Raw genomic sequence first — 13,158 nt, forward strand, 5'->3', positions numbered from 1 at the left:
TTACGCGATTTCATCTCAAAGTCGTGAGATAGATACGCGAGTGATATCTACTCGATACCTTGACAATGCTTATCTCCTTCATGTCGCCCATAAGCCAGATCAAATTATAAATTACAAATTACGCGAAATTACGATCGCGAACGGATTAATTGCGCAGAAAGTTGACCATGAATGATATCCTCCTTTTTTTTTTTTTTTTTTTTTTTTTTGCTAAAGAGAATCTTCTCGCATTGCAAACGCTTCTAACGTAAACTTTGTAATATCTCGAAATTAGTGGCAAAAGTAACGGACAGTTATTAAAGTAGAACTGCTAATTGGAGTGATCACGAAACGAGTTTCGTACAAAGTCCTTCAGAGTTATTAGACAGAAATGTTCGAGATTTACGTGTGTATGTGTGGTCTTTCATGTTAATTAATTAATGAAACGCGTTCGCGAATAATCGCTCGCGAAACGAGCGTCATGACCGCGAGTGGTGGCGGTTGTCACGCGTGCGACACGCTGTGACGTTATAACGCGCGCGTGCACGCGGCCGCGTGTTGTTACGTGACGATCGGGTGTTCGAGTTTCGCGTCGTTCGACGAAGAACACGAGGCCGACGACGACGACGACGACGTGTTGTACGTGTATCTACGATGTAATATACTCGTCGCTGCTCGATTTTACTTCGTTCCGCGGCTGCAATTATGTAGCGCAGGAACAGGTGACGATAGTCACGGCCTTGATACGTAGCAGCTTCGCGAAAGGGATACGATTCGCGACGAGAGGCGCGGAGAAAGTTTACGCATTTCAGCTTCAGGTCGTAAAGTGTGTTCGATTTTTATCTTACCGTTTTCTTTGTCGTTTGCATACATTTGCATACATTTTACAAATATCCAAGAGAGATTTTTATGAAAAAGGTAGATAAACTTTGGAGGCAAAGAAACTATTTCATTCTGAGTCGTAACGATGAAAAGAAAAATATCATACGAAACGTCGGAAACGTTTATGGAGGAACGCTTTGTTAGAGAAACTGCTGGAAATGATTTTTTTCAACACGCGAAAATTGCCTCGGAGCGGCGAAATAAACTTTTAAAGTTTGTCGACCTATTTAAAAAAAATTTTACATACGTAGATAATAATTATAGTGACGAATCGCAATCTCTCGATAATTCTCGCGATTCAATCTACGTAGTTACACGAAATAAATCGCCGATCATTATTTGTCTGTCAAGCTTTTTCCTAGAGTTGTATTATGCCCTGTCAAACAAACACTGCCCATCACCGAAACGTTGCAACGAAATTTTCAACTATATCCGTCTCACGCATCTGTATCGGAAATTTTTTACGCAAATATGAATACTTCAGGATATATCGAGTAACTGGTTTACGAGAAATGGAAAACATAAATAAATCCATTTATTTATCCATTTTAGTTCGCTTTCGCTTTCGCTTTCGTGGATTATGAGACGAGACGGATACACGTGCTCATCGATTTAATTCCATTACTCGCACGCAAGATTAATTTCTTTCAAGGCTTCCGTTTTTTTTTTTTTTTTTTTTTTTTTGTGAGGACAAGAATCTAGAGCTAACCGATTGTGTGACTCATAACCAGCTTATACGTTTCACTCACACAAACGCGATTATTACGTTAAAGGTCGCGCGCGAGAGACCGGTTTTTAACGCGCTGTAATAAAGTCTATGCTTATCCCCGATACACGTGTATCCTCGGCACGCACGCGGCGATCGTGCACCGGTTTAGAATCGCCGATTGCATCGTTTACTTTGAAGGAAATCGCACACACAACTCCAGTGTAATTGATCATTTGCGATAATATTCCGTTCGTGTAAAATACTTGTCACTTTATTCTCGTTAAGTGAATCATGCATCAGATTTCAATAGACGAATAATGATAATCGTAATAATATTTTTATTATTGTTATCATCAAGCTTATTTGTCCAGCACTTGTCGAAGAATTATTACATTCCCTTGAAGTCGGCTTTATAATTAACTATTAAATTCAAGACACATTTCTTGTGCGTATTTTATTTCTTCAAATTTCTGAACTACGTTAAATTGATTATACAAACGCTACTTTCGGATCGATCACAAAAATTCGGGGCAAACTTTTACGACCTATTATATAATCTATTTATCGACAGTATAAATGAGAGTCTCAGATATGTTGATCTCTATTCTCTGAGAAATTTAGAACGCTCTCTAAGCGTTTGTCTGCGCGCGCAGACTTGGCATTGTACGTTGCAAATTTATTTATGTATCATAGTTTATTTATATCTTTATACTTATTTATAATTGTTTTTTACTATGCATTTTGTACAGCGTGACTGTCATATGGCCTGTCGTTTAAAATTCGCATCTATAATTCGGGACAGAAATCTGTTTATAATTTTATGTGTCGTGCGAAATAAAAACATTTAATAAAAACATTTGACGAAATACATAAAAAATGGTAAATAAATTTTTGTCTTGAATTTTGTCGCGATTTGTGAATCGCTCAAAGCCAGCTTAAGCGGATGTAATTGTGCAATGTTGAATAAATATAAATAACGATGATAATAAATTATTTTTATTTTGTTGTGTGTATATAAATCTGAAGAATGATTCATCTAACGAGGATAAAGCAAGAGGTATTATATTTTGCGAAATTTCGTGCTAATATAAAAACTGAAATTTCGTGCTAATATAAAAAACTGAAAATTTCTAAACAAGCGGTTCATCGAGCACACCAACACACTCGCGCGCGTATTTTTAAACGATTTCGCAAATTTATTTGCACAGCTGGTATACGTCCGTCAATTGACGCGCTTGCAACAGCGTCCATTCATCCCCACCGCGTTCTTCTCTCGCGCGGAAAAAAAATTTAATATACCGTAAATTCCGTTCGGCGTCGAGGACTTTTCCGCTAGGATCTCCGTTAACGGGATAACGCGGTTGCTAATCGAGCAAACCGCGAGATCGACTGGCCGATGCACGCGTTATATTTTTCACGACTCGTGCGACGCATCCTCGGAAAGGCAAACAAACTATACCGCTCTCCCGACTATCCGAAATCAGATTAACATCGATTTCAACCGGCATGCCGCGTTCATCGATCTTGTTTTCTCTCTCTCTCTCTCTCTCTCTCTCTCTCTCTCTCTCTCTCTCGCTCTCGCTCGCTCGCTCTTTCTCCACTCCTTTCGCTTCCGCAGTAAACAACCGGCCGCGCACGTTCCGACTGGCCGTCACGGAATTAATCACGGTTTAATTGGAAAATCTCAGCGCGCAAATACCGTCGCCCGTAGCAGATAGGCAAATACCCCGGGATCGGTGGCAATCACGTGATATGCGGACTATTCATGCCGCAGCCGAATCGATCGACCAAAGTATACGAAAACAATTCCCGGCGCACACCTTTTACTTAATTATATTGTATCGTGTTATCGAGAATACTCGAGGTATTATTGGACATTGCAGTCTTTGACCCAGTTATTTTTTAATGTTGAAAGTGTGCGTCTCAAAATCGATAGCATTTACATATATTGGCTAAAATTGTATTTTAATTTTTATTTGTATTTTTTTTACATTTTATTTTTTCTGGTGTTAAATCTAATGTTTTTTCTCCTGTAATTAATGTATTTGAATTCTCCCTTTATATTCTACTAAATAAATAAATAAATAAATTCTTTCAATTCTCATTAATTCCTACAATTGTAATATCAAACATAATTGAGCCGGAGGATAGCATCCAATAGTTAGAAAAAAGCGTCAATTTAGCTAATGCGATTCTTTACTCTATCCAACAGAAAACCTAAAAGTATGTGTCGCGACTCGCGTTCATCTCAATTTCTCGGGCGTAGCTTCGCCGCAAGTATCAATTCTCTAACTCGGCGTGAAAGTCAAGCGCATCTCCGGCGATATACCATCATCTCTATCTTTCTTCCTTCGCGACTTTTTCGTCTCGAGTGCATCGCGCGGAGAACGCTCTCATCCATCACTCGCAAAACCGCTACTCGCTAGACGACGTTTCCGCGTGAGAAGCGCGAAATATCCCTTTGTGTGACGCGCGCGCGCGAGCGAGCGAGATTATTTCACGCTTCTCGCAGTTCCCGTCTCTCTTTCTTTCTCTCGCAGTCGCCTTCATTAATTTCGCAGCTGCTGCACCTAAGAATAACATTGTCGAACGAGAACGGAACATGGACTCGCGCGTTCCCTCAATAGAGGATCGTTAATCTTCTCCATTCGAGAGCGCAATCCGCTTTTCTGAGTTCTCATATATTGATGTGTAAAGGGGTTATCGTCGCGTTCTTCCTTTTTCACGACAATGTATGTATCTTATACGTCGTTCGATGATCGTTCGACGATCTTCGCTTCTGACCGAGTCGACAATTTTATCTGCATCGTCCGTTATGTTTCGGAATCTCGATGTATTTGCTTATTATTAAAATTAAATTTATATTTATCGCACGATCTTTTTCGAAACGTCGTAAAAATAGCTAACCTTCTATCAATCTTGTAGACTCAAATTTATATGGATCCTTTTTATAAACTATCTATAAAGTTAAATTATGATTGTCATTTTGATATGTCACGCTATAATCGGACTCAACATTTTTTTGCATGTGTATAATATACAATATATACATATATGTATCACATACAGCACAGAAAATATATATTATACGTACATTATAATAGATAAAATATAATAATTATACATATATAATGGTATTCAAATTTTATTATATGATTACACTTTACGTCATCGTGTCACAATATAGAGTGATAAATTCGGACACCGAAATTCGTACTATTAATATACTATATATTTATTTGTGTGATTTATAATGTAGATATTATTATCGCGCCGCGAAAAACGTATTCATTCGTTGAACTAAATTATATCTTTATCGAAGCAGAACTCTCGAGGAAATAAGGCGATTGGACGACTGCCAAAGCGAATTATGAAAATTGCGAAAAACTTGCGAGAGTGTTTTCAGTCGTGCACGACGTTTTATTCGCCCGTTATTATTATGACCGCGTTGCGTTAAGATCCTAGGTCGTGACGTGAGGACGGTTTATTGATTCGTATAATTTAGTAATAGAAGAAACCGAATGCAGAGATATCTGCCGCATTTTTATAAGCTCGTTTCGCCGATAAAAATCACCTAAATTAACTTTGGTTAATTTATGGTTCAAACTTGTCCTGACCTTGACCAATGCTACTCGAAATTTTTACACATTTTTTTTCAAAATTTTTTTAGCCTCTTCGATCCAAAGAATTTTATTTAAAAAAGCAAAATAGAAGAGAAGAACTCTGGGATTTTCTGAAATTTTACTACATTTGATATAACTATAATTACGATAATTTACATCTAAGTTATATAAAATTTATAGTTGATAATTACGGAGCGAATTAAAACGTGATTTATAAGAAATCTCGAGGGAAATTGAACCGACCAAGTATTTCACGCCTATTCGAAGTTATATCACAACAAACGTGGTTGTCGCATAACGCGATATGATGCACGCAGCATCCGTAGATAACGTGTATCACAATGCAACACATTCCGCTGCACAAGAAGACTTCCTAGTTTTCGCAGCGTGTGATTTCTCAAAGTGACTCGGATTTTTTTTTCCCTTTCTCCACATCTATGGGATGAAGGAAAAACCGCGAGAGTCTCGAAGTTGGGGAGAAGAGAGCTCTCTTAAGGGTCCTCGAGAAAATGACGGGGTTGCCAAACGAATCTCTCGCAGTTGCCCCGTGGTTAAACGTAATTTTAACCCCTCGTCTCGAGAAGGGGTTACCTTTCCTCCTTCGCAATCTTATCCGAGCTTATCTTCGCACTTATACCGGTCTAAGTTCCCTAAGGTGGATGAAGAGATTTTCATTTATCTCTCGCGCACGCTCGTCGAGTTTACCGAAATTACGACGTGGATTTTACACGCACGTCGTCGCGTTTCTCTCTTTGATATTATTGTCAAACGGTCGGGGATAATTTTTTTTTTCTTTATCCGAATATCAATCTCAGAATAAAGATCTCGACTCTTTGCTCTCGAAGAAATGCCAAACGGACGCGATGACGATAGCAACGCGAGCGATATCAGTGCTCGACCTACTACCCCGTTTTCCGTACGATTTACGAGATCCGCCAAGTTCAAAGCGGTCGGACCAAGTCGTGCATAAGCATTATCGGCTTGCACGTTGGCGCGTGCTATACGGGTGATGTATATATTATATATATATCGAACGAAAACGAAATGCTCGTCACTCACATGCGACGATACACGACGATCTAAAATTAGTTAAAAAAAATTAGATATATATATATTTATTTATTTATTTATTTATTATAATAATAAGTATATAAATATGACATTGCTATTTCAGTACAATATAAATCACCATAAATCGGATATTACGGAATTTTAATTTGAACTTTCGTTGAATTCTTTCGGATCATCTTCAAATGTCAAGGATCGAGTGAAATTTCGTACGTTGCAGCGTTATCACTTTTTGCGTGGAAACGTCGCAAAGACCGTGCCAACTCATGCATTCGTCACGCGTGTCACGCGGCATACAAATATCTACGCTGATAACGAATCTGAACCGTATTTCGTTTCACGACGATGATGTTTGAACAGTTTGTTTAACGCAAGTGAGTTTAATACGTCATAAATACGCGATATAATCTTTGGGATTTTTGGTATTAACTGTCGAGTTTCGGAGATATATGTGTAATCATCATACCTAACTGTATAATTGTTTGTGGCATATAAGATGGAGAGTAAATATTAATAAAAACTACGGGCGCTTAATTTTTATTATCGCAAATAATTGTTAATTGCTTGTTATAAAATAGATATATTTCTGCGTAAAAATTTTCGCTGTCCTTATCAATAGTGTCGATATCGAATCGTTACGTCACATAATCCCCCGAGGATATGGAACAAAATACATTTCAATATCATTTATAGGATATTATAATAATTGTATTTCTCTTTTCTTCTCTTTGTCTCTCTCTTCTCCCCTCCCTTTCTCTCTCTCTCTTTCCATCTCGTGTGATCGATATCGTTGCTAAAGGCTCGAGGATATATTGCTATAGTGTTTCAGTTAAAATCGCGCGCAATAAAAAAAACGGTAATGACACAGCTTTGTTCGAATTGCGGCTATTTCGTTCGCTCGAATTATTCAAATAGCAATTATCCGGGCAACGACCTTTGTAATCAATGCGCCAAAAAGGAAACCTTGCAGAATACGCACGTGTGTAGAACAATACGGGTTCATTAATGATGATAATACTTATATCGCGGATATTTGAAGAATATATATATTTATATATATATATATATATATACCGAGCGCGATTTAGAAGGATAAAAAAGAGAGGAAATAATTGAGAATATCGAGTTGGAGTAACGCGAAAGAGGCATACTTGTTCTCGTTTGTTGTTCGATTTTTTCGAGAATTTGACGTAGATTATTTTCAAAAGGCAATTTAAAAAAAAATAATTTTTAAATAATATTATTTTATTTTCTCGTTACTTTTTCACATACTTATTCGTAATTAAAAAAAAAAGAAAAACAAAATTTTCACGGCATTACACGTGTGGCTACGCATTCTCTCAAACTTAGACGGAAGTCATTAGCAATAGTAAGCGGCAGCAGTAGTACTTGAAAAGAGCTACTTACAAGAGCTGCTACGTAATCACTTTCAATGAGGAAAACGCCGTCTCTCGCGAAGATGCAACGGTTAATTTGAAGATTAAAATTTGCCATCGCGTTTGTTTTTATTTTAGATCTTGACAATACTTTGTAGCGTAGGATAATCGTTGCTTATAATTTTTAAGCGCTTTTGTAAAGCGCTCACGTGTCGCACAGAGCGATCAATGATATCAGGAAATTGGGATCGCGCGTGATGCGTTCCTCCTATCATATCCTTAGGCGCCTCTAGAACACACGCCTGTTCTATCGGCGGTCTATTCAGCCCCGATTCGAAGCCGCGACTGCGTAATATCAGACGCCGCCGGGTGGGTGACGTTGATCACGATAAAGCCATTATCGCGATGACCGTCGTGCGTGCACGCGCATAGAGCGTCGCGATAAAAACTTTCCGCTTGAAGAAGAATAATTTTCACCTTGTACGTGCGATTTCGAAATTTACGAAGACAAAGACTTGCTGCGGAATTCCCATTTGATAAATATGGAATGTTCGAGTTCACGGAAAAGAGAAATTGAAAGATTAAAATTTGAGAAAATAATACATGTATATAATTTTAAAATAACAATATAAATTTTATTAAAAATTGTTTTTTTTTCTGTATCAATTATTTTATTTTATTTTATTTTTTTTAAATTGGTTTTCTCTTTTTATCAATTATTTTATTTTATTTTTTATTTAATTTAATTTCGAATAAAAGCGAAATATGTAATACACGGATACTGAAAATCAAATATAAATAAATTACTATAAACTTATAAGACTGATAAAAGTTAAATTTCAACATCTAATTTTGTGGATTATAAATATAACAATTATCTTAATTAATTTATATAATTCTTCTCTTTTCATATAATTTTAAATTATATATTAATTTTATATTTACATATATTTTTTCTTCGTTTGCTTATTGTTATCGACGAATGCGTTCGAAAAATTGTGTATCTGTAAATCAAAAAACCGTGGAAACCAGGAGGTACACCGGAATCTGTAATGATGCACATCCACTTGCAGCATCCAGTTGCAAGGTGACGCCGCTCCGCTCGCTCCCATCGGCGTAACAATCTTAATTACATAACGAGCGTGTAATCGAGCACTTTCATTGTTGCCAACTCGCGGCAGGAAGCGCCGGAGGCACGATTCTCGACCGATGAACGACCGTTGAACCGGTCTTTATCGGTTCGATAACTTCCGCAACGAGAAACCGATCGCGTACTCGTGATTCTCCATCGCCGAGCCGGAATCATCTTCGCCGGGATTTTTTCCGCCGACTCGTTTGTTGTATAACGAAGATAAATGGTGTCCGAATCCCCGCCATTAGACTCTCGAGTCATGTAATTATTCACCGACGGTGGAATCGATTTATGAGAGATCCAGGAATGATCCCTCGTTATTTTTCATCTCGACGATCGATTCTGCCGCTTAACGTTTGGCTCGCGTGTATGACGGTGATGGATCGACAACGCAAGCAGGGTCAAAGTCGATGAAAATCGAAAAGATTAATTTCTTGAAACATACGCACGCACTTTTCATTGACCTCGTTCGTTCCTATCGGCTAGCATTGAAGAATTATCATCGCGACGCGGAAATGATGAAAAAAATTACGGCAAAAATAATACAGGCGAGAGAGAATACTTTGAGATTAAAAAATCCGAGCTTTAAAGTTGATAATTATTATATTAATTTCGAAAAAAAAATTTTTAAACTACAGATTGAGCGACTCAAACCACAATCGAGCTCTCATTATCATTTCTTGTCGAGGAGATAAGGAACGTTTGTATCAACGCGATCGTGACTTGCTTTTCGTCAATTGTGGCTTGTCATATTTATTTTTAATTCGTACAGTATCACGAATCAAGAGAAAGGAAAAATTGCTGATTTCAACTGCATAGGAGGATGTAAAAAAATATATATATTTTTAACGGGAACCTCTTCCAATTTGACGTGAGGCATTTCATAACGGTGCCAGAGGAATTCTCTATTTTCCGCTCGAGAGATAACCTTTCTCTCATGGTTTTATTCAGGATAGCATCTTTCGAAACGGTAACGTTTTCCATGTACGTATATATCGATCGTCTCGAGTTTTACGCTTCGACGTACCATATTATCAAGAGTATCGGAATATCGAGCGGAAAAGAATAGTCACCGCTCGCAAACGATAATTACAGCCTAGCTCGTGGAACGGTTAATTAAAGTTAATACATCCATAAAATAATGCCGTATATATATATATATATATATCTCTGGTATTACTGAAACTAACGCTTGTTTTAAAATATCGTTAATAGCGACTATTATGGTGAAAAAAAAATTGTAGAGATATATTTTTTCACGGATCTAACGCGCGCGTTTCGAGAGTATATCGTTTGTGTGTTCAATAGCGTTGTACTCTGGTACGATAACCGAAAGATATTATTATCTATAAAGATGTAGTAGCACACGTTCGGCAATCGGTGGTCGATAAACCCGGGCATTTTAATTATATAGCGAAGCATATTTTTAGAGTATTACTCATTCGTCGGCGATTAATGTCCGTTCTAAATTTGTTCTTACTCGAAAAACACGTTCGTGTCATGCGCACGCGGAAAGCAAAGACAACATTCATCGACAGTGTGTACCCTATTCCAAGTTTTATAGGGTACGTAAATCTTATCTCGCGGAATAATTCCGGCGGCGCGTTTTCACGAGGGAACGACGGGATACGTTCGTCGTTATCAATCTCAAATACTGATCCCCCCTCCCCCCCCCCCCCCCAGCGCGCACGGTTATCTCGGTAATAGACGAGGGGCAATTTTTTTCGAATTTTTACTCGTCCATTCTGAAGCTTTTTGCTACGACAAAGGCTGCCCTTGGAAGCGTAAAAGAACTTTCCACGTGTTCAGCGAAATTTATTCGCGACCTCGCTCTTTCCCTGTTGTGATCCTATTACGACGGAAAAGAGGATTAAGTCGAAACAACGCGTAGAATCGTGTTCTCTCCTCCGTTCCTCCATTGCGATTAATTCGCCGATTATTTTCTTGAGGTCCCGTCTTTTCGAGGTACTTTATTTCAGAGATCTCGTACCGTTTATGCCGTACCATTTTTGGAGCGCGTTTGGGATTTTTATTTTCGTAAATATTTTCCTCCTCTCGAGAGGAGGTGCGAAAGGTCACGGGGTGAAGGATCGATTGTGTCGGAGCTCCACTTGGCAATGATGGCCGAGTTTTTGCTCCGAATATAAAATTAGGCGCGTACGGGCCGGTCGCGGACTGGGATCTCGGGGAGCAGTGGACGTAAATAGATCATCGTTAGAATGCGGCACGTCTTATTCACACTTACGTAAACAGGTCTTGAGGACGCCTCAAGTCCTCTGCAGCTGGACGAATAAGGAAGTGATCCGCGAACAAGAATATCTCTCTATTTTTGCATTTTCTACATAAGTACGTCTGTTTCTATTTTTAACAAGATATTTATAAAATATAAAACAAGTGACGTAAGTAACGTAAAGCGAGTTTATATAACATATGTATATAATTTGATTTTTATATATAAAAAATTAATATATATTATATATAATTATTTTTAATTAATACATATACATGTATAATATACAATTGATTAGTTTTAAATATACTACCTTTCAATGGCATCATTTTAGCGTTAAAAATCAAACCCTCATCTTTACTTTAAGTAAAGTCAGTTTTAATCCACAAAAGACAGAGATAGCGAAAGATAACAAAAATTGAGAAATTTATTAAAAAGATATTTATCTCGCGTTGCAAAATTTGTATTCGCGATAGAAAAGTAACGGGTGTCGGAAATGCGTGTGAGGAAATGAAAGAGCACACTTTTCGAGAACGAGGTAGTCGGGTCACGTTCTTGTCGCCCGCCATCATCATTATTACCGTTGTTTACCAACACTTTTCCGCGTTTTAGCGGTCTCCACGCGCGGCGCCTTTACCTTTTCTCCCGTACGGAAAACTCGTAGGTACCCGTCAGGCTAAAACGCTCTCGAATAAAACAAGTTACGGCGCACGGAACGAGTAAAGTTGTAGTTTCCCGCGGCTGCGGGATTACGGTCTCGCTCTATCGAGCGTTTCAAAAGGACCGCCTCTCCCCCCTCCCCCTCCCCCCGAATCGATGCCCTTCCGGGTTATATACGCGCGCGGTATATGTATATCCCGCTGTAGGAAATAACAGAAATTCTTCAGACTAAGTGCCAGGCGAAACCGATTTTAACCTTGGCTTGGAAATACTCCGCGCGCCGGTTTTATAGCTTATAAAGATCTCGCGGCGAGATGGAAAACCGCAATCGTAGATTTCCCTCCCCCTCCCTCCCGAATAAAACGTTTTGTATATCGAGCATTAATAGGTTGAATTAAAATTCGCGGAGAAATTTAATTTTGACGTTTACTCCGCCGAGACACGCTCATTTCGGATGCTCGTCAATTTTTCTGAGCATGAAAACAGAAAGATATTAAAATCGCGTGGGCGGAAAAAAAACGCTCGAATGAGAATGCTAAAAAATAGGAAAGGAAACTAGATTAGTTACGCGCGAGATATTCTGGAAAAGAAAAAAAAAAAAAAAAAAAGATAAGCTCCTCGTGTAATCGCGAATATTTTATGCAACTCGCGGACGCGAATGAGCGACGAGCTTTTTGCGGTGCATTTTATTACATAATGCGCGGCGCCGATCCAGCCGCGCGGAATTTCAACGTGATGTTCTCTTACACGAAAGCATCCGGATCGCGGTGCCTCTCGGTACGCGTTCGTGTTTGCACGGGAAGAAGTATCGATCCGGTCTATGTCTTGAAGGCGTTTCCTTTTTTCTATTTTTTCTTTTCCTCCCTCACCTCTTTTCGCGTAATTAGAGACAGACGGAAGAGATTTCCATCACGGATCTCTTTGACGATGCGTATTTTTGCGTTAATTTCACATTAGGATGGAAAACAAGCTCGCAGGAATCTTTCGAGATGGTTGATGATATAATATAAAGAGCTATTATGATTATCACGTAATTTCGTACAAGATTTCTCCATGATGTTTTCATGGAGGCAATCCGAGTTAGTGCTACGCCGGGAGAGATGGTTGGCTCGTGTCCATCGCAAATCTTGATCCGGCACTATCGGTTGAAATATCGGCGATTTCAAAATCCGCTTCCTCGTAGTTCCTCGTAGTTCCTCGTTCGCGTTTCTTCCATATTTCTTCATAGGATTGAGAATCCTGCATTCTCTTGAAGAATATTTCCAAGGAGGAATCAGTTTTATGGCACATTGATTCTTCTCAGCGTCAATATTGCGTAAATGTTAGATATCTGATTTTTCTATTTAAAATTTATATATTCCTTAAAGCTAAAAATTTATGATTTTCTTTTGAAAAGAAAATTGGAAAGTTTTTTTCATAGATGATAAAAGAATGTTTTTTGAAACCACTTGCGAATTTGGGTTTTTTTTAAATTTATTTAACAAATATGACGAACCTTT

General features: G+C 38.4%; 1 protein-coding gene across 2 annotated transcripts in view; it reads left to right on the forward strand.

Moving 5' to 3' along the window:
• Nucleotides 1–13,158, forward strand: part of LOC140667310 (uncharacterized) — a 76,979-nt gene that overhangs the window by 38,673 nt on the left and 25,148 nt on the right. The window lies entirely within an intron of this gene.

This window comes from Anoplolepis gracilipes, chromosome 6 (genome assembly GCF_047496725.1).
Source record: "Anoplolepis gracilipes chromosome 6, ASM4749672v1, whole genome shotgun sequence".
Lineage (NCBI taxonomy): Eukaryota > Metazoa > Arthropoda > Insecta > Hymenoptera > Formicidae > Anoplolepis > Anoplolepis gracilipes.